The 21,248-nt window shown below is 33.2% G+C and overlaps 1 protein-coding gene and 1 long non-coding RNA gene across 10 annotated transcripts in view; one reads left to right on the top strand and one right to left on the bottom strand.

Annotated features, from left to right (window-relative positions):
• The window catches only part of LOC106026909 (uncharacterized), a 121,350-nt gene extending 101,068 nt beyond the window's left edge, over positions 1–20,282 (top strand). For 2 of the 5 annotated variants that reach the window (XR_010045404.1, XR_010045401.1), the window contains 3 exons: positions 5,036–5,118; positions 6,294–6,375; positions 6,493–9,019. This is a non-coding gene — a long non-coding RNA (uncharacterized LOC106026909). Of the gene's footprint in view, positions 1–5,035; positions 5,119–6,293; positions 6,376–6,492; positions 9,020–15,061 lie in introns of those variants that run through there. The other 3 variants (XR_001200503.2, XR_010045403.1, XR_010045402.1) reach the window with 3 other exon arrangements.
• Positions 1–21,248, bottom strand: part of Cnksr2 (connector enhancer of kinase suppressor of Ras 2) — a 284,365-nt gene that overhangs the window by 155,570 nt on the left and 107,547 nt on the right. The gene's annotated exons all lie outside the window — the stretch shown is intronic.

The raw sequence follows: 21,248 nt of genomic DNA, 5'->3' as shown, positions 1-21,248 counted from the left end.
TTCAATGAAAGCATCTACTGAGAAGAGCTTTTAAGCAAAGTGCCAAGAAAAAGGCCATTCCCCCAGAACTACAAAACTCTATATAGAATCAGCATACTGGGAATTAGATCTGTGCAATCACAAAGGGACTTGTACTTGGGTTTATACTGTGCTGCTCTTGTCGTGGAATTCTTAATTGTTTTTGAACAAAGTGAATGGACATGTGCATTTTTTCCATTCAGAAATATGTAGCCCATTCTGGGATCATGTGTGAATGTCTGTGTGTACGTGTACATGTGTGCCTGTGCACATGCATGTGTGTGTTTATTTCTCTTGAAAATGTTTATTACTAGCCACATGGAAAAAGGAAGAGAATGACAACAGTTATACAAAAACAGGCTACTGATCACATAGCTACAGTTCAAATTGTTTGACAGGAAAAAAAATCATGGAAGATTTAAATCTTTTACTATTTCTCTAGTGATTCTATTCTCATTCTTATTTTTTTTATCCTAAGAAGGAAGAAAACACAGTTCTGAAGGTTTCTATACAGAATACGTAGATTGCATGCTAATCTCAAGATTATTACATATGAACCTTTTATGGTTTCTACAAAGTGAAGCATACTCAAAGAAACCACCGTATAAATAAATATGGAAGTAATAGATGTATATAAATGTTACAATATATGTATATTACAACACTCAGTACTTTATATAACATGGTAATAAACAACAGTAACTCTTGTATTCTGGCCCTAGTGGTATTTAGAAACGGTATGGTAGGAAGAAAGGCAGAAATATTAGACTGTAGATATTTTAGGAAAAAGAACATGACAATTAAAGCCACATTAAGTTGCAAAACATCTGTTAAGATTCACTTGTTGAGTAATTTTGTTTTTCCAATGCCTCCTATCTCCTAAATGATGCTAGAAATACAAAATAAGTAAAAGTTAAAAATCTTGAAAGCTGGATGTGGTGTCACATATCTGTAATCCTAGAACTCCAAGAGGTTGAGGCAGAAGGATCAGAAGTTCAAGCCCTTTCTGAGAAACTTAGTGAATTAGTAAGACCCTGTCTCAAAATTTTAAAAGTGGTTAAGGATGTAGCTCAGTGAAAAGTCCCTAGGCTTAATTTCAGTACTACAAAAAAGTCTTAAAAATATAAGATGAGAAACACTACTAGAACCTTGAAATCTGTTTTAGGGAATTTTTATACTGTAGCATTTGATACTTGGACTAAGTCAATTGCAGTAAGTATAAAATGGCCCTGATCCATACACTAATTTGTACACTTAATTGCATCATATATCAAACCACTGCAGAAAATCACAATGTCAAATTTCCAGAGAAGTTACTCAGCAAATCCTTATAAAATGAATTTGTTCATTCTCATATGAGATATTATGATGCTACTTTAAATATTATCTATCATTAAGACTGTGTTATAGAGAAAGAAAGTTATAGCAAGAAAATACATTGCTATTATTATAGCTTGTATCTAGATGTCCCCCGAAAGCCTCACATGGGCCTAGGTGGGGCTTTTTCAGAGGTGGCTGGATCTAGAATGTGTAACAATTGATTCAGATGCAATGCTAGGCTCCAAAGCACTAGGATTAAAGGTGTGAGTGCTACCCTCTGTAAGTAGTCAGGAAAAGAAAAAAAAAAGGGGGCAGAAAGCTGCTGTTAAGGTCCTTTGCTTGCTTGGTTTTGCTGTCTTCTGCTGGCCATGAATTTGTTTTCTGTGATGTCCCTCCGCCAAATCACCTTGCCTTGGAGCCAGCTGACTATGGGCTACAACCTCTACAAATGGAGAGCTAGATAAACCTTTCCTCCCTTAACTTTGGGCATCAGGTATTCTATCTCAGCCATGAGAAAAGTAACTAAGACAGTTATTATTATTTAAAAATGATTATTAGATGGATTTGCATTCTTAATCATTATATTGCAAACTCTATTTTCATTCATAGATCATAATTTAGTTTTTTACATGTTTGATTTTGTATAATTTAAAATCAATATCTGCTTCATAAATTATATATATATAACACATTTAAACTACATAGTTTAATGAAATATAAAGCAGACCTGAAAGTATTCTTGCAATTTAGGATGGATTTAAATAAACAGTAATCTTTTTTGCTAAAGATTTTTTTAAGGTGGTGCCTATTCATAGATTACAACGCTCTGTATTTCAAAAATTGCCAATAAATTTTTAATTTTAAAAATAAAGAATATTAGAACTGAGGCTCTGTAACACAGCTCTCTGGAGAAAGTTGATTTTAATAGCAAAAGGACAATTTTCATAGCTAAATGACCACTTTTTATAAAGATGTTTTTATCCCTATTTTTCTATAATATGTGTGTCAGAGGACTTGAAATTCTATGTATCTTTATCTCTAAAAAATGCAAACCAAATTAAAAGCAGAAAAAATTTCAGTCTAAAACTAAGTTAGTCAATAATATGCCACAAGTGAAGCTAAACAGTCAACAAAATTATAGTGAATATCATAACTGACTCCCTGGATTCTGTTATGAGCTACTCAACACTGTGACAAAAGATGAATGATTCAATAATGATTAACAGTTTAGGATAGTTATGACTTAAGATACTTCTTAAACATAGAAGTATGACATGAGGTATATTTAATGATATTGTGTCAGTGTTTTTTAGGTAGTTTATATTAATTTCAAATTTAAATTAATATAATTAAAAGATTATATTTCTGGAAAGTTTATAAACATATACATATATATATATATATTTTTATACATATGGACTATACCTATGTTTATAAACAAAACTTCCTGTGTTTATCTGATTATAAAGAGTCTAACAAAAAGATAAAAGCAGAGCATATAGAAAAGAATGGTATCAAAACATGTAAAAACAGTGTGTTAGTCACTGTAGTGATTTTAAAATTATACATTATTAACAAATAGTGAGATAAAATTCTTTAATCTCTAAACAGCATTTTTTGCTTGTCTGTGAATTTGTCAGATACTTTTAGTGTAATACAGGTAGTATTAACTATTTTATTTTTAAAAAGGAAATGTACAAAGTGTTCTAAGTACAAACATGAAACATTAAGAGACAAAAAAACCCTTACATTACAAAGCATAGTCAGGCATCATTCAACTACTTAAAATATTTTTTTCTAAATAAGTGAAAAACTGGTTAGTTATTCTTCAGAGTATATTGGGTCAAATGAATGAAAATAGATATAAAAATAAAAATTCATTTGTCATAGGAAAGAGCTTCAAATTCTAAGATTGTTTTGGTACTGGTGATCAAACTCATGACCTTGTGAGGCAGGTGCTTATGCTGCTGAGCTAAATCCCTGGCCCATTCATGAGATTTTCCAAAAAGAAATTTCTAATCTTTGATCATATACATGTATACAATGGAAAAGGGGTAAAACACAAAACTAGACAAATCAAGGAAAAAAACTAATGGATATACATTTTAAGGTAGGAATAGTGATGTGAAAACTACAATTTAAATGTTAAACAATTTAGACTTAATATTAACAACATGGACAATAATAAATAAATATTATTTGGATAAATGGTGGATACTTGTGAAATAGTTATTGACATAAATAAATAACATTTCAGTTAAAATAGTTTAGAGATCACAGACTTTTTATTATTTGATTTGGATATCAGTAAAATCCTGTATAAACCCAATAACTCTGTATTTGGAGAATGAGGATGTATGATTTTTGTAAAATATTATACATTAAATTTAATACTAAATAATGAGAACTCTTGGGGGATATGAGCCTCTTTTATAAATATAGTATGCTTAGTATCTCAGATCTTTTTTGTACTAGAAATCTTTTTCCTTAAGATAACACATGGAGTGAATGATTATCGTTAACTAAAAAAGTAAAGTTTAAAAACAATTTAAATTGGTATTGCAAGTATGATTCTGTACATACATTCCCTAAGTTTGGTAGAATTTCTTGTTCATAAGAGTAAAGATGAGTGAAGGAGAAACAAACTTTTAATCTAAAAACGGATACAATAGAATAACATTTCAATTTCAATATAATACTAAAATTCTACTTACATATAATAAAGTTTAAGGGTTTCAAATAGCTTCAGAAAACAACTTTAAAGACAAAGGTCATATGAACTTTCAACAAGGTCTTGAAAAACTCCTATAATCCCTGTATGCCTCTCATGTTGATGGTGGGGAAAAATACAACAAAATAATTTGCAAAATTAAACAATGACTCTACCACCATGATGTGCTGTCATTAAGCTACATATATATTTGAAAATTGTTGAGTATCTGCTGCATGAATCAAATGCCAACTACTATTATTAGGTATTTCATAGTCTGAATCAAATTTTATTATTTTATTTGGTTCTGCCTTTAACATCACTCACGTTAAGCATGTTAACCTTGCATTTCTGATAACAGAAGCAACAGTCCCTCAGAGTCAGTTATGAGTTAAATTGTCAAAGCTTATGTACAAACACCATCGCCTTTAAATTCTTACCTTTGCCAAATCAAAATCTAAAGACTCTAAAGTTTATTGGCAGTGTTAGTCTTATTACTAAAGCTTTCAATAACTTAAATTCTCCTATTCATAGAATTCAAGACATGTGACCTGAGATAATTTTTTTTCACTTTACCTGAAAGACAGCCGGGGATTCTGGAAAGGTTAAACAGCCTGTACCTGTTTTAAAAAGTCAATGGCAAAGTTAAGATTACAAATCTAAAGTCCTGATGCCTAGTCAAGGGCTACTTTAACAATGATATACTACCTCTACCTGAAGAACTCTTCACAATTATGTGAATCAAACAATTTTAGTGGCAATAAGCATTGTTACAGTTTGTGCCTGGATGTTCTCTCCCAAAGTCTCATGTGGTGATGAGGGATGGGCTTCTCAGAAGTGGCTGAATGAAAAGTTTGTGATTGGCTTATTGTCTTGTGCTGGGTGCTGCACCCACCTAGGGGCAGGTAGCCTGCACACGATATAAGGGAGAGAAAGGTTTGTTCTTCCCTTTTTCTCCTCTCTTGTTGCTTCTGCTGTCTTCCACAGCCATGAACCCCTGCCCTCGGCCATGTGCCACCCTGCCTTGGAGCCAGCAGATTAGAGACTAAAACCTTCGCACAAACTGTGAGGTAAATTAACCTTGCCTTTCTTAATTTTGGGCATCAGGTATTTTGTCTCAGGAACAAGAGGAAAGTAACTAAGACAAGCGTCTTATATTTAAATTCCTTTTTTTTTTAATTGGTACAAGGGATCGAACTCACAACTGCCTGCTCACAAGGCAGGCGCTTATGCCGCAGAGCTAAATCCTCAGCCCCTATATTTAAATTCTTAAAAGGTTGTTTTCTGAAATATTTTCTGTTGGCTCCTAGTTTCTTTTTGGCATTATTTAAAATTTTTTATTTTTGTTTTGGTCATCTGAGTCAAAAGTCATATATATTAATGATGATATATTCTTTGCTTACATAGCTATGTGGCAAATTACTACAGTCTTAGATGCTTAAGGTAACACACATTTATTCTCTGTTTCCATGAGTCAGGACTCAATATTGCTATTAACTATAGTATAGATGTAGAAACAGAGAAATACGTGTTAAAATTTTTCTTTCAATCACACAACTTTTAGGTGACAAAATCAAGTTAAATCAGGCAGTTTTGTTTCATTTCCTTCTTGCTTAACCACTGTGGTTGGCCACTGTCTGATACATAAATATCATATACTTTAATGCTTAGAGTGCAAATTTTGAGATATAGTATTATCTTAGGTCTACTATGGACCTAAAATTTTTATTTCAAAGTAATTATCATCTAAGAATGATGAGCTAAGTACCAAAATAGTGAGAGAACATCATTCTTAAATGTGAAATTTCTATGAAGAGCAAGGAATGGCATGACATTTTAAATTTACATTCAAACATTTTTTCTAAAAAATGTGATCTGAATTAAAATTTGGAAGAAAAGCCCCGGCCACCACTACTCTCATTTCTAATAGAAAAACAGAGTAAGTCAGGAATCTGAATATATATAAGAAAATATCTATTCCATTTGCCTGCTGTTTGATGAGCAAGAAATTGAGATAATCTGCCTTGTGGTACATCCGCAAGCACATGAGAGCACACCCATTAGAGGGTATGCTGATTTCCAGGCCTAAAAATAGTAACAGTATTGACATGGCTTCACTAAGATGTATGTTATTAAAGATATAATTTCATTGTGCTTTGAATTTTACATTCAAATAGATGAGTGAAGCAGTTCATTATAACTGGATGATCTGGAAAACTCAGATACTATCTAAATATTTTATTAGGCAAATAAGGACAAGAAAACAGGGAACCAGGAGCAATATCTTCACTTATAGTCAAGAAATTGGATGGTATGGTTTTATGGAGGTAAGGACTCTTGTATATCAGTTATGTGAATATGGAGCTGTGAATTAATCACACTTTAGTGCCTGTTCTACGATAATGTACTGGACTAAGCCTTTTTTTTTTTTTTTTTTTTTACAGTGAACACAATGCTATGCTTCTGTCAACAGAAGACACTGGAGGCACACTGTAGGGGGAAAGAAGCTTTTCTTCCAGGTTTCCATCAGCTGCATTTTAATTTCTTGTTTCTACTTATAGTCTATCAGTGGCCCACATATATGAAGAACTTCAGATAGTGCTCTGTCCAGACCATGAAATTCCAGCAATATCCAGACCATGAAATCCTTCAGTGATTTTGGAGCGTAAGTATGGGCACAGTGACAATCATTCTTAGGTTTTATTAATATGTTCCCTAAGTCTGATGCACACAGCATCACACCAACTCTTCCCATGAACACTCCCAGAAGCACCACTTGCCTACATTTAGAAGGTTGTCTGCCAGTTGCCTAGTAACTGGACCAGATCTGGATTAGGCAAAACAATGAAGCTGCACCTCTATTTTCTGAACCTTGGGGAGAGTGTTTTATCTGCAAGGTGTCCTTTCTTCAGTATTATTCTTCAGGCCTAGAACATCCTTGCTGGTACTCTATTATCATAGATTAATAATTATTTATGTCTAAATTTCCTTAAACTGTGATATAGTTTCTGTTTTCAAACTAATTACCTTAAAGAAATTTATACATTTACAGTGACTTGTACTTTTAAAAAATTCCATCATGTCCAGGGAACGTAGTCTAGGAGGAGGGAAGTTTACAGCTGTGAATGCTTACATCAGAAAAATAGCACAAGGCCAGATAACTTAATGATGCACCTCAGTGTCCTAGCACATCAAGAAAAATCCAAATCCAAAGCTAGTACAAGGAAGGAAATTATGAAGATCAGAGAAAAAAATTAATAAAATTGAGACTATAGACAGCACTGGGTGTGGTGGCACACTCCTGTAATCCCAGTACTTAGGAGGCTGAGGCAGGAGGATTGTTGCAAGTTTGACACCACCCTGGGCTGCAAAATGAGCCCAGAACTTCATAGTGAGACCTTGTCTCAAATAAACTAAAACAAAACAAGAGAAACAAACAAACACACACCAGTACTGAACTGGTGAATCAAAGAGCTGGTTCTTTGAAATAAGCAAAATAAATCCTTAGGGAAACTTACCAAAAGGAGGAAAGAAAAGATTCATCTCAATGCAATTAAAAATGAAAAAGGTAAACCACAACAGATTGCTGAATTGCAGAAGATTACTAATAACTACTTTGAAAACCCATACAACAAGCTCGAAAATCTAGAAGAATTGTAAAGAGTCCTAGACATATTACTGAAATTTAAACAAGAAGACATTGAAACCCAGAACAGATCAATTAACATAAAATGAAACCTAGGCTGTAATAAATTAAACTTAGCAAATAAGAAAAGCACAAGACTCAATGGATTTACCAATAAAATCTACAAGATCTTCAGGGAACTTAAAATCAGTACTTCTCAGACTCTCTAATGAAACTAAAGGAGTACTGTCAAATTCATTCCTGGAAGCTAGCATTACCTTGATTCTAAAACAAAACAAGGATACAACTAAAAAGAAAACCACAGGTCAGTCTCTTAGATAGACATAGAAGTAAAAATCCTCAACAAAAAACTGCCAAAGAGAATGCAACAAATCATTGAAAAGGTCACACACCATGACAAAGCAGGTTTCAATCTCAGGAATGCCTGGATAAATCAACATATATAAATCAATAAATGCAATATATCACATAAAGAGAAGCAAGGACCAAAAGCATATAACCATTTCAAGAATGTAGAAAAGGTCTTTGACAAAGATAAAAATATGAAAGAAACTAGGTATCAAAGGTTGTTATCTTAATTTGATAAAAGTCATTTATGTCAACATTATGTTCAATTAATAAAAATTGAAATGTTTCACAGTTAAGTCAGGAACAAGACAAGGATGTTCACATATACCATTCTTTTTCAAAATAGTCCTTAAAACATTAGTCTGAGCAATCAGGCAAGAGAAAGAAATGAATGGGTTATTATAAGAAAGGAAAAAGCCAAAGTATCATTATTTGAAAATGACCTGATCCTTTCCTTATAAGACCCAAAGCACTACCAAAAATCTCCTAGAATAATCAAATTCAGTAATATAACAATACAGAATAAAGACAAAAATTCAATAGTATTCATATGGTGTACACTAATAATAAACTCACTGAAAAATAAATTAGGACAATAATGCCATCCAAAGTAGTATCAAGACAAATTAAATACTTAGAAACTAACTTAACTAAGGAAGTGAAACATCTCAAAAACGCAAACTACAGTACTCTGCAAAAGGAGTTGGAAGATGACATCAGAAAATGAAAAGATACCTCCTGTTTCTATCTAGGAAAAGGAATAGGTAAGGGCTTTCTGAATAGAATTCCAGTTATACAATAATATCAAAAAGAAATTGGAACTGTATAAAATTAAAAAAATTATTGCATAGCAAAAGAAACACCTAACATGATGAGATTACAAAATGAAAAGAATTTTTCCAGCTATTCCTTTGAGAGAAAATAAATTACCTGGAGTAAATAAAAAAACTAAAGCAAATTAGACACCTCCAAAACAAGACCCTACAAAAAATGGATAACTGAAATACACACTTTTAAGAAGTACAAATGACCAACAAGTACATGAAAAATCTCTCACCATTAGATAAATGTAAGTTAAACCATCACTAAGAGAGGAGAAATGAAATGGATAAATATAAGAAAGGAATATGTTATGTACATGTATCAACCCCAACAAGGAATGTAATCATGACGCACTACAGACATTCATGAACAAAAACTTAAAAAAAAGACCACTGTGATAAAAAAAATGGTTATCATCAAGAACTCAAAAGAAAAAAAGAACTTAAAAACAACAAATGTTGGTGAGGTGACAGGGAACAACAAATGCTTCTACACTGTTGTTGGGAAAGTAAACAAGTATTATCACTATGCAAATCAGTATGGAGAATCCTCTAATAACTAAAACTAGAAATTATAATTTACTTCGCTATTTCCCTTGTAGATATCTTTTCCAAAGGATTAAAGATACAATATGACAGTGAAACATACATATTCATATTTATAGAAGTAGAACTCACAATATCTATCTAGGTCTTGAGATATAGACAATATCTATCTATGTCTTGTTGATAGTCCATGACTATCAACAGATGAATTAAGAAAATGTGGTATTATTACGTAATGTGGAATACTACTCTGCAATAGCCGGGCGTGGTGGCTCATGCCTGTAATCCCAGCACTCCAGAGGCTGAGGTGGGAGGATCCTTGCGAGTTTGAGACCAGCCTGGGCTACAAAGTGAGCTCAAGGCCAGCCTGAACTGTATAGCTAGACCCATCTCAAAAGAGACAAAAAAAATACTACTCTGCAATAAACATGGACAAATCTGAGTCAACTGTAAGAAAGTGTATGAAACTTGAGATTGTAGTAAGTAAAATAAATTAGACATATGTGCTTTAATATCAGTTTCTCTTATATGAGAAACTCAAAGTATAAATAATTTAATGAAGGCAATAACAGAATGGGTAATAGAAAACAAGGAGATTGATCTTTTGCAAATCATAAGCAGATCTAGAGATGGAGGGGATAGAGAGAAAAAAAGAGGGAGAAGGGAAATGAGGAGGAAAGGAAGCAGAAGTAAATATACATATACATACATGTACCAAATCCCCATGCTCATCAATATATACTGCTAACATTGAAAAAAGAATACAAATTCATCAAAGGGATGTAGATACATATCCACTTTTAAGGAAAAATAACTAGCTCAACACAATGGATACAACAGGTAATGATCTTGCAGCTACTTCATCTTGATGCTATAAGAATTAACCAGAGCTACACAGGCTGCTTTCTTCTAAAGAACCATTAGGATAAATAAGACTTCCACAGATTTTTAAGGAATACAGGATGGAACCAGAGAGAACCCTGTCATATGTGGACATGTTCTCATTTATTCTTATCCTTCCTTCCCTCTTCTGATGCCTCCAATAAATTAATATAAAATCAATGGTATATTTGATCAAACAGTAACAGTTATATCAAAGAAATACAGTCTTCCAGTTAGTTTGTGATTTTATACAGCCATATTTCTTGGGCATGATACTATGAGTGCCACAAAGATTTAGGGACTGTATAAAAATCACAGACTCTCATCCCAAACTTAATCAAAGAGACTATTTTAGCTTGCTTACACCTAGTTATCCATCAGAATTGTGTCACAATACCAAATACTTTAATTCTCAGACTAGTCGCCCTTTTTACTACATTACTCAATACCACTTTACTCTCCAATTAAAGCAATCTTTGAAGACAAGGACAATACTGTCAGAGTTAGTCTGAGTAGGAAAATGTTTTGCCATGTACAATGTACCCAGCAAATGTATTGTTACCAAGTACATTCATATAAACATACTGCCTTACATACTGTCTTTCTAAATCATAATAAGAAATACTAAAATCATATTATCTTCATCATTCGTGTAGATCATATACCCTTTAGTATACACAAGTTCACTTTCTGTCCCAGGAAAGGGAACATTTTCTATCTCTAATATTGTACTTGATTTCTCCTTTCTTTTGTCCTTTATAGACACTAGTTGTGGGGAAGTTACTTGCAATGCAATTAGCCACTCAAGTGTGAAAACATGAAGAAAATTTAATACAACACTCAGGAAACCAATGACTATCTCAGTAAATCTGTTAGCATTTTTTTAGGTTGACCAGAAAGGTAGTGAAGAGGGCAGAGAGGACAGTTCCATTAGCTGAAAAATAAAGAAGAATATTAATACTGTTCATCTACAAAATGCAATATTAGAATTCACATTTGTTATGGTTTATATCTAAATGCCAAAGCCTGATGCACTCATAGATGTGGCTGTGAAGAGGTTTTTGGGATCATGGTGGTATGATACTCTTTAGCATATTATTAGTCTACTGATAAGTTTATAGCCAAAGGTAACGTTGGGAGGTGAATCCTGGTCAAAGGAAGTAGGTCACTGGCAGAGTGGCCTTAGAGGGTAAGTCTCTCTCCTTGTTTTGATCTCCCTCTGCTTCCTGATTGCCATCCTATAAGCAAGCCTCCTATTCTATGCCTCTCTGCCATATTTCCCTGCCTTTGATCCAGCCTAGTAAACACTGAGACCTCTACAAACTGTGAGCCAAAATAACGCTTTTCTCCTTTAAGTTGCAGATGTTGGGTATTGTGTTCCAGCAATAAAAATGTAACTAAGACAATGTTTTAATGATGATGACTATAATGTGTATGTTAAAATGCTATGGCTATAAGAAAAATGGTGATCATGGCAAAAATAATAAAATTCAATTTGAATTTTTACCAAGATCACACATTTAATGGAAGAGCCCATGGCACGAATAGCAAAAGCTGCCTTTTCACAGCATCTGGGACTTCTGAAGAAAAATTTAAAATTATCTTTTATGAATTTTTAAATCAGAATGCTAATGCTTTTAAGAAAAATTTAAAGAATAAATATTAATAGAATCATCTTTACTTCATTATGGGGCATGCTGGTACCCTAATACTTAAATACAACCTCACAGTTTTGGGCAGTTGGATGCAGAAAGCTTTGTTTCTATAAATGAAACAGTATAAATGTCAGAGTAAAGACTAAAATGGGTTCTTTAATTTCTCCTCCAGGATCTTCTCATATCTAACTGTTGGCTCTGTGCAGTGTATTTCTAGTCTGAATAGGAGAGCAGGCATAATAATATAAGTCCAGATGGAGTTTAGGAATACAGAAAGCATAAATTTAAAGAAAGAAAAATTACAGAATGTTTTTGAGATAAAACACATACTTAACATTCCAAAATAAACCTAAGTTATCAAGACTAAACAAATGAAGAAAATAGGTTGGAGAGGAGAGAGAAAAGAGTACATTCTCAAAACTTGGAGCACTATACAACTAAAAGATTACCTTAACACCAAAATTACTAAGTAATTAGTATATTTATTTTTTCCATTATCTTTACCAAAATGATAAGGTAAAATAACAAAAGACAAGTATCACATAGAAGACAACAATGTTGGTTAATGTCAAAGGTGTAATTTGGCTCAGAACAGTCTGATTTAAACAGTGTGACTTCAATGATTATATCTGGCCTGGGATTTCCACGAATTTATCAAAGCTGACAAGTGCTCCAGGCTCACAAATGAGAGGAGCAAGGCTGTAACAAGCAGATTAAGTTAGCTGAAGCCCAAGGTCTGAAACGGCTTCTCTGCGGAGTGCTTATCTCTCCAGATGCAAAAGCTGCAGTAAAAGCAGAGAGTTAGTACAGTTCTGAAAAGAACGCCAGAGTCTCTGCAATTGATTTACTATGTAAAACAAAGGTCTGGGTAGAACAAAATAGATGGTCTTCAATAAGCCAAGGAATATGTAATTTGGAATGTGGCATCACTGAAGGAAATACCAAATCAACAGAGATACAATGTAATATTTACCTTTAGTCAATAATCACTGAGATACACACTATAGTGATTGTCTCTATTGCATTTTGTCCTTCATGGCTTCACTCTGTTGTCTATTCCATTGCATTTAATGACAATTTCCAAAGAAACTCAAGCTTTTCAGTCTCTCTCTATTCATTCTCACATTTCATATTAATAGACATCCTGCCCAACACTGCAACCAACTTCTCTTCTCACAAGAAATTTTGGTATTCACGTACTTTATTAGCCAATCTTAACCACAAATAACTCTGTATCTTTAAAGATGAGAAAAGTGAACACAAAAGTCTACCATAAGCATTAAGTCACTTTTTACTATTTTACTGTGTGAAATACAAATTTCTACTTAAAATCATGGTTATAAATATAACAGAATGTACATTTTCTAATTTTTCATTAAAAGGGATTGTAAAATAAGTGAAAGAAAAGTGGAAAGACATTATAAACTATTAAAAACCAGCTCTTATCTTGCCAAGCAAATACAATAAATGTTAATATTGCATAATATTCTTCTCTTTTTAAATTTTCAAAAGTTATGATTGATTCTGTATTTGTAATGCTTCACTCAACATTATTATTGGAATCTTTTCACATTGGTATAAGAATATTTCAGTTATATTAAAATATGTACTCAATATTCTCAGATAGTAACTGGGAATAGTGAACATTATATACTATGAATGTAAAACAGTTTACCAATTGGTTCTTTACCTTATTATTTTCTATTTTGTTACTATGTATAATGCTTTTATCAAAACTTTCTCTACAGAAATATTGCTGTGTTCTGCAGTTTATTTTTAGATTGGATTCCCAAAAGACTACAGCAATATGTAGTCTAGAGTTAGAGACTGCCCGAGTTCAAATATGATTTTAAATCCTTTCTCATTAACACACTTCACAGAAGTTTACCTACCACTCTGCTTCAGTTTACTCATCTGTAAAATGAAGATAACAGTAACAATATTAATTCATGAGGTTTGGTTTTTTTTCCACGTGTGCACGCGTGCATGTGTATGTGTGGTGCTGAGGATCAAATTTAGGACTTGTGCATCCTATGCAAGAGTTATTCCCCAGCCCCCCTTTTTAAAATTTTAAGACAAGGTTTTTCTAAGTTGCCCAAGATGGCTTAAAACTTGCCATTCTGCTGCCTCAGCCTCTCAAGTAGCTGTCATTAAAGGTAAGCAAAATCACATCCAGCCATTTTACAGTTTTCATGATAGTCAAATGTGTCTGTACGCAGAACTTAAAATAGTACCTGAGTCATACGGTAAATATTATGTCTGTGTTAGAATTAATGCCTTAGAGCCTTGAAATCAACTAAAACTTGATTTCCAAACAGTTTTGTGAATATACATGCCTAGCAATAAATTAGTTCATTTTATTTTCATTAAAGATTCTCAATAACATTTGGACATGTAATATGTATGCATATGGACATGTCTTTTTGTTTATGAAATCATGAATAAAACTTTGTATTTCATTATTGTTTTACAGAAAGTCCTTATTATCTGAGGATAACTGCTACTGGGTGGTACTGGTAGCCTTCATGATTTAATACAGAAATTCAGAGCCTGTCCCTTTTTAAATATGTAAAAATCTATGATAGAATTATTATTTTATTACCAACAATCTCCACTGTTAAAATAGTAGCTACCATTCATGTACAGTTTTTTGTTTCTTACTATCTCCTTTGTTTTGATGTTCACCTCTAATACTTCATTATTCAACACTTTATAATATTCTATAATTTAAGATTTTTTAAGATTTTTTGGTAGTCATATGAAACATTCTTTTCAAAAAGGTACTTTAGGGACCCTGATGACATAAAAACTTCTTTTTTGTTGCTTTGACACATGAATGATAATTAGACATAAATATTATTGGCCCTTGCATTTCTCTAAAAGATTTTTAGATTTTGATCCACTGGCAGAGTAACAAAGTAAGGATCTTATTACAATTTAATTTTTGTTTCTCTATAAGTCGGTATCACTTTTTCACTATTCCCACTGGCTAAATGAATGCCAGATTGATTTTTGCCATTAGAATTATAAAATATTACAAGAATATATATTGAAATTATTATCTTTCTAAAACATATTCCAACTTTGCTACGTATTCCTAATTTCTGTTCTTCAGAATAGAAGATGCAGATGAAACTCCAAACACACTCAGCCAACTTATCTTTGACAAAAGAGACAAATATGTTCACTGGAAGAAAGCTTCTTTAATAAATGTGGCTATAAAAACTGGCTTTCCACATGCCGAACACTAAAATTACACCAATGTCTATTGCCATGCACTGAAGCCAAAATGGATCAAAGATCCAAAGATTAAAACAGAAACACTAAATCTACTGGAATACAAAGTAGGTAGAAATTTTGCAGACAGTAGTATAGGTAGAGACTTCATGAACAAACCCAGACTACATGGGAAATACTACAAAGAATCAACAAATGGGATCTCACCTTAATAGAAAGCTTTTGCACAACAAAACAAATCACCGACAGAGTGAAAAGACAACCCACAGAGTGGGAAAAATTAGTCACTTGTCCCTCTGACAAAGAATGTATCTCTAGAACATATAAAGAATTGAAAGCAATCAGGCCCCACAAACTCAAACTCCCAATCCAAAATGGACAGCTCTGATTAATACACACTTCTCAGATGAAGAAATACAAATGGCCAATGAATACAAGAAAAATGTTCAACATCATTGGTGGTTTGAGAAATGAAAATTAAAACAACACTGAGATTCCATTTCATCCCAGTAAGAATGGCGATTATCAAGACATCAACCAATAACAAATGCTGCAGGGGCTGTTGAGAGAAAAAGGAACCCTTCTCCATTGTTGGTGGAAATATAGACTGGCACAACCACTGTGAGAATCAGTGTGGAGATTTTTCAGAACACTAGGATTAGAGGTACCATTCAAACCAGGTATTTTCCTTCTGGGCATCTTCCTAGAAGAATTAAAAACATCATACCACAGAGATATACGTGCACCCATGTTTATAGCTGCAAAATTTGTAATAGCTAGATCTTGGAAACAATGCAAATGCCCATCAACCGAGGAATGGATAAAAAAGATGTGGTACTTTTGTGCAATGGAGTACTAATCAGCCATAAAGAAAGATAAACTGGAGACTTTTATAGGTAAATGGATGGAACTAGAGACCATACTCTTAAATGAAATTAATCAAACCCAATGTGTAAACGTTGCACTGTCTCACTAGTATGAAAAGCTGAATGAGTAATTAAGACCCAATATGTACAACAGATATTGTGAAATAGGAAGAAACAGTTCAAAATAATAGAGAAACTACAGTGGAGGAAAGGAAAAATAAACGATGGAAAAGGAAAAAAATATACACAAGATAGTTAAATAGTTGTACAGCTAGTTTCTTTAGTTCATCAAAAAGAAAGGTTTGTGCTAATATTGTGTGGACAATATTTCATGTCTATATCCTGCACTGAACAAGTACTATGACTATAATAATATGTAATATATTATTTTTAATCTATTATTTTGTTTTGAAAATATGTTTTATTTTTATTATTTTTTCTTGAAATAATAGAACAAATTTATGTTTCTAAATTATTATAATACATCTTTTGTTTCTTTCTGCTTTTTTCCTCAAAAGTAACTATTAGTTGATGGTGGGTTAGCCATGATCTATCATCTACCATTTTTATCTTCTATTTTTTGATTATTTACTAAATATTCAAGTATATTATTAAAGTTTGTTTTGTGTTCCACTGTGTCAAGTTTTTCACAATACACAATTTCCTTACATTATTGCTTAATTTATTTTTCTGTGTTGTTAAATCTTACAGAAGTATTTTTTAGTTCATTTTGCTCTCAGTTTATAGTGGCCTTATCTTTTATTCAGTATGATATTCTTTTTTTTTGCGACTGCCTGCTTGCAAGGCAGGCACTTATGCCGCTGAGCTAAATCCCCAGCCCCGATATTCTTTTTTATTAATACTGGCATTATTCCTTTGACTCTTACTGAGAACATAAAAGAAATGTTCTCATAACTCTACTTCATGGGGAAGGATTTTCTTGTAGTATATTAGAGGATATTTCTTGTCTTTCCTATTCTTATTGTTTAATCATGCTTAACAACTTAGATTATTTAAATACAAGATAACAAAAACTTGTTACTATAATATATACTGCTATTTTTTATTTTTCCCTTAATTAAAAAGATAAAAAGAAAAAAGTGAATAATTTTTAAAAAAGGGGGATTGAGATAAAAGAGGGCATAACAACAGAACAGCACAGGTTAAAACATAACCATTTAAGCAAATAGTGTTTCACCACAAGATATCTTGACATAAAAATAGTTACCATAGTTTCTCTTTCCTTGAAATCTTTGAGTATAACTTTGTATACTGTAGCACCAAACATATCAAGACACTATAAAACCATTCAAGAGAATGAAAGTATTACAGGGTATTTAGAACCAATTAACAGAAAATGAAAAATGGTTTCTGTATAATCTCCTTGTCTATAAAAGTTTTTACTTATGTTATCATATATAATAAAATCCAATAAGATAAAACCTTTTAAGACCAATGGAGACAGAAGAATACAAGTTTGATGGGACTTTAAAACAAGATGATACTAAATCAGCACTAGCTATTATGATGTCTTGTTTTCTCCAAAATAGCTGTTCCTACCATCCAACCTTCTCTGCCTCATTTCTGTTGAGCTCTTTTTCTGTCGTTTGTTGTCTCTTTTTCATTTTGCTTTCTGCTCCAGTCATTGTGGCCTCCCTGCCACTATTTCTGGAATCTTGGTATTTTCCTTTTTAGAATATCCTGTATTCTCTGTAAAATTGAATTGGTGGTTGCAAATTCCCCTAGTTCCTCTTTATCCTGGAAGCACCTTGTTTTTCCATCAATTTCTAGGGACAGTTGTGCAGGATATATCAATCTTGGCTGGAGGTTATTATCTTTCAAAGCTTGAATTATTTCCCCCCATGCTCTTTGTGATTTGATGGTTTGTGCCGAGAAGTCTGCTGTAATTCTGATAGGTGTTCCCTTGTGATCTGTTTCTTGTCTCTAATGGCTTTTAATATTCTGTTCTTATATTGGGTTTCTGGAATTTTGATTATTATATGCCTGGGTGTAGCTCTGTTTGAGTTGTAGGTGGCTGGGGTCCTGGATGCCTCGTACATCTGAGTATCTTTACCATTTGCTAAATTAGGGAAATTCTCTTGGATTATTTCTGTGAATAGCTTTTGTAGTCCATTTGTTTGTGTCCCTACTTCTTCTTTTATGTACTTAATTCTTAAGTTATAGATCCTCTTAGCATCTTCTAGCCTTTGTATTGTTGCTGTTTGCTTTTTTATTTTTAAGAAGTTTTTCATTTCATGCTCCCATATTACAAATCTGCCCTCCAGTTCAGATAATCTATCCTTAGTTTCTTTCAAGCTGTTATGCCCGTTTTTGATAGAGTTTTTAGTTTCCTGGTAATCTCTTTGAACCTGCTTCACGTATTCTATATTTTCTCTATTTTCTCCATCAAACAATTCTCCCTTTTTTCCTGTTCTTCCATTTCACCATCTGTTTTTTCTTGGGCAGTGCTTAGCATTTCTCTATCTATTCTACTTATATCTTACTTTAGGGTCCACCTCCAGGCGCTGAGACCTGATTTAGGCTAGCCTACTGGGTCTTAGTCAGCTGTGTCACGCAGGCCATACACTCCCCACCAAGCCCACTTGAGAGGGAAATATGTGACTGAAGTCACTGCAACAACCTGTTCCAGCTAGTCTGCCCCGTCCCAGTATGTCCTTTGCTGAAGCCTCCTGTGGAAGGGTCCCCGATCCGCTCCCTAACCACAGGTTGATGCAGGGCTCCTAGCCAGTCCCACTCTCAACTCCATTCACCGCTTCCCATTCTCAGAGCTTTCGCGCCTCTCTCCTTGCCGTGCCGAATGTGACATAGCAGTGGCTGCAGGAAATTCAAATCGCAGCTTCCAGTGGCGTGGGGTCCAGTTTCCGTGCTGAGACCTTATCTGTTCCTGTTATATCACCAGGATTGCGTTTCCAGTTGGTTTCTCTTAGTTTAGTTCGTTCCTGGGTCGGCAAAGTATATCTCCCCTTGCTTAGGATTTCTCGCCCGGCACCATTCCTGGATTTTAAGTGCAGTTTCTCAGAGAGCCTCCGAAGCTGCTGCCATCTATCCACCATGTTCTCCCGGAAGTCCAGTTGTTGATTCTTTAAAGTATTTCCCATGCAGTTCAGGTTTTGTTCATGAACTCTCTGTCTACCCCTATGTCTTGAAGATTTCTGTCTACTTTGTATTACAGTAGATTTAGTGTTTCTATTTTAATATTTAGATACTTGATCCATTTTGATTTTAGTTTAGTGCATGGTGATAGAAAATGGTCTAATGTTATTATTCAGCATGTGGAAGCCAGTTTTTCCAGCCGCATTTACTAACGAGGCTTTTGTCTAGTAAATATATTTGGCTCTTTTTTAAAAGATAAGGTGGCTGAGTGTGTTTTCATTTGTGTCTGTGTCTTCTAATCTGTTTCACTGATCTTCAGGTCTATTTTTTTGCTAGTACCATGCTGATTTTATCATAGAAGCCTTGTAGTATATGGACATCTATCTAAAACATAGAAAGAAGTGAAAAAATCAGGCTACAATGATATATGTGCACCTATGTCTATAGCAGCACAATTTGTAATAGTGAAATCCTGAAAATAATCCAAATCCCCATCAACTGAGGAATGGATAAAAATATATGGTATTTTTATGCAATGGAGTACTACTCAGCTATAAAGAAAGATAATCTCAAGACTTTTATAGGTAAATGGATACAACTCAAGACCATACTCATTAACTGAAGACAATACTCATAAGTGAAATAAGTCAGATTTGCAGCTATAAACATTGTATTATATCCCTAGTGTAAGAAACTAAGAGTAAATAAGATCTAAAATACACAACAGATATTTTGAAAGTGAAAGTAACTGCTCAAAAGCAAAGAACAACTGTTACAGGAGAAAGGAGAGAAAAAGGATGGGAAAATAATGAACACACACATACACACACAAACACACATGACAGCTAAGATAATTATACTGCTAATTTGTATTTGTTCATTGAAAAGAATGATTTGTGGTTATACTGTTTAATCACTTTTTCATGCCTATATCTTGTAATCTGAGAAACTACTTTGAAGAAAACTATGTAATATATTAACTATTGTTAATCTCTTATAAGCTTGCTTTCAAATTATGTATCATTATTTTCATTGTTTTTTTTCTTTAAAAATAACATTCTAGCCAGTGGATATGTTTATTTTATTTCTGAAATAAAAGGATGAGAAAAAGACATATAATAGCGTGTTTGACTGAATGGGTCTTAGGTCTCACTTCAAATACTCTCAAGTCCTTTTTATCTCAAGCTACCATCATGGATGTCTGCTTCACGTAAGCTGCCCTATCTTTATTTTCTTCCCTGAGAACTTTGATGCTCTCACAAACCTGGTATGGTGAGACACTACACCCCAAAGAACAACTTTTTATGAATACAAAAATGGATTTAGAGACAGTGGATAAATATTCCCTCCTTGGTGTTTGGCTGTACAACTCTGAGGCAAATGTTATAGGGCTCCTCAAAAGGTCATATAGAATAGAATTCTCATTCTCTATGGTGTGAACAACTCTAGAATCCATATCGATTCTTTCTCCTAGTGTCGCTTCTATGTCACTTATCAATAAAACTACCTGCTTTGAGCATTTCTTATAGGTTGTATTTTGCAGAAAGAATCTAGGCTTCTAATATTCATATCAAACATACAAAGCCATCTTTCAAAAGGAGTCACTATAACTGATATTTTTTTAGAATATCCAACTGTCATAGAAACAAGGAAAACATTCAAATTAACTCACAATATGATTTTATACAAGTTGTTCTAAAACTCAGGCTTTTTGTTTTCTGTTGTATATAAAATTGTGAAGCAGAAGAAATAAGAAACTAGCAAAAATGTGAAAACAAAAAATACACTGGCAAGAAGGTAATAGAGTATACAGCTCTCTTTATAAGAACCTATCAATTTTCTCCTGGCAGCAACCATATGTGAAAGACATTAATAGTCATATCAGGAATCAAATCCTAAAAAAGTTAAGTCACTTGAAAAGTTACTGAGATAATACATAACTACCATTCAGGTACAGTTTTTTTTTTTACTCAAAATGATTTCTATATGCTATGATATCTGGAAAGATTATTGCTCTAAAATTTTTCTATTAAAGAAATCATTCTAGCATCACGTACCGTGGTTCAGTATACTATTTTATGATGG

Source organism: Cavia porcellus, unplaced genomic scaffold, assembly GCF_034190915.1.
Source record: "Cavia porcellus strain 051 isolate PalLab524CR breed Dunkin Hartley unplaced genomic scaffold, mCavPor4.1 scaffold_33, whole genome shotgun sequence".
NCBI classification, from domain to species: domain Eukaryota; kingdom Metazoa; phylum Chordata; class Mammalia; order Rodentia; family Caviidae; genus Cavia; species Cavia porcellus.
Note: the sequence above shows the minus strand (reverse complement) of the source record. Positions and strands in the feature narration are given on the sequence as shown.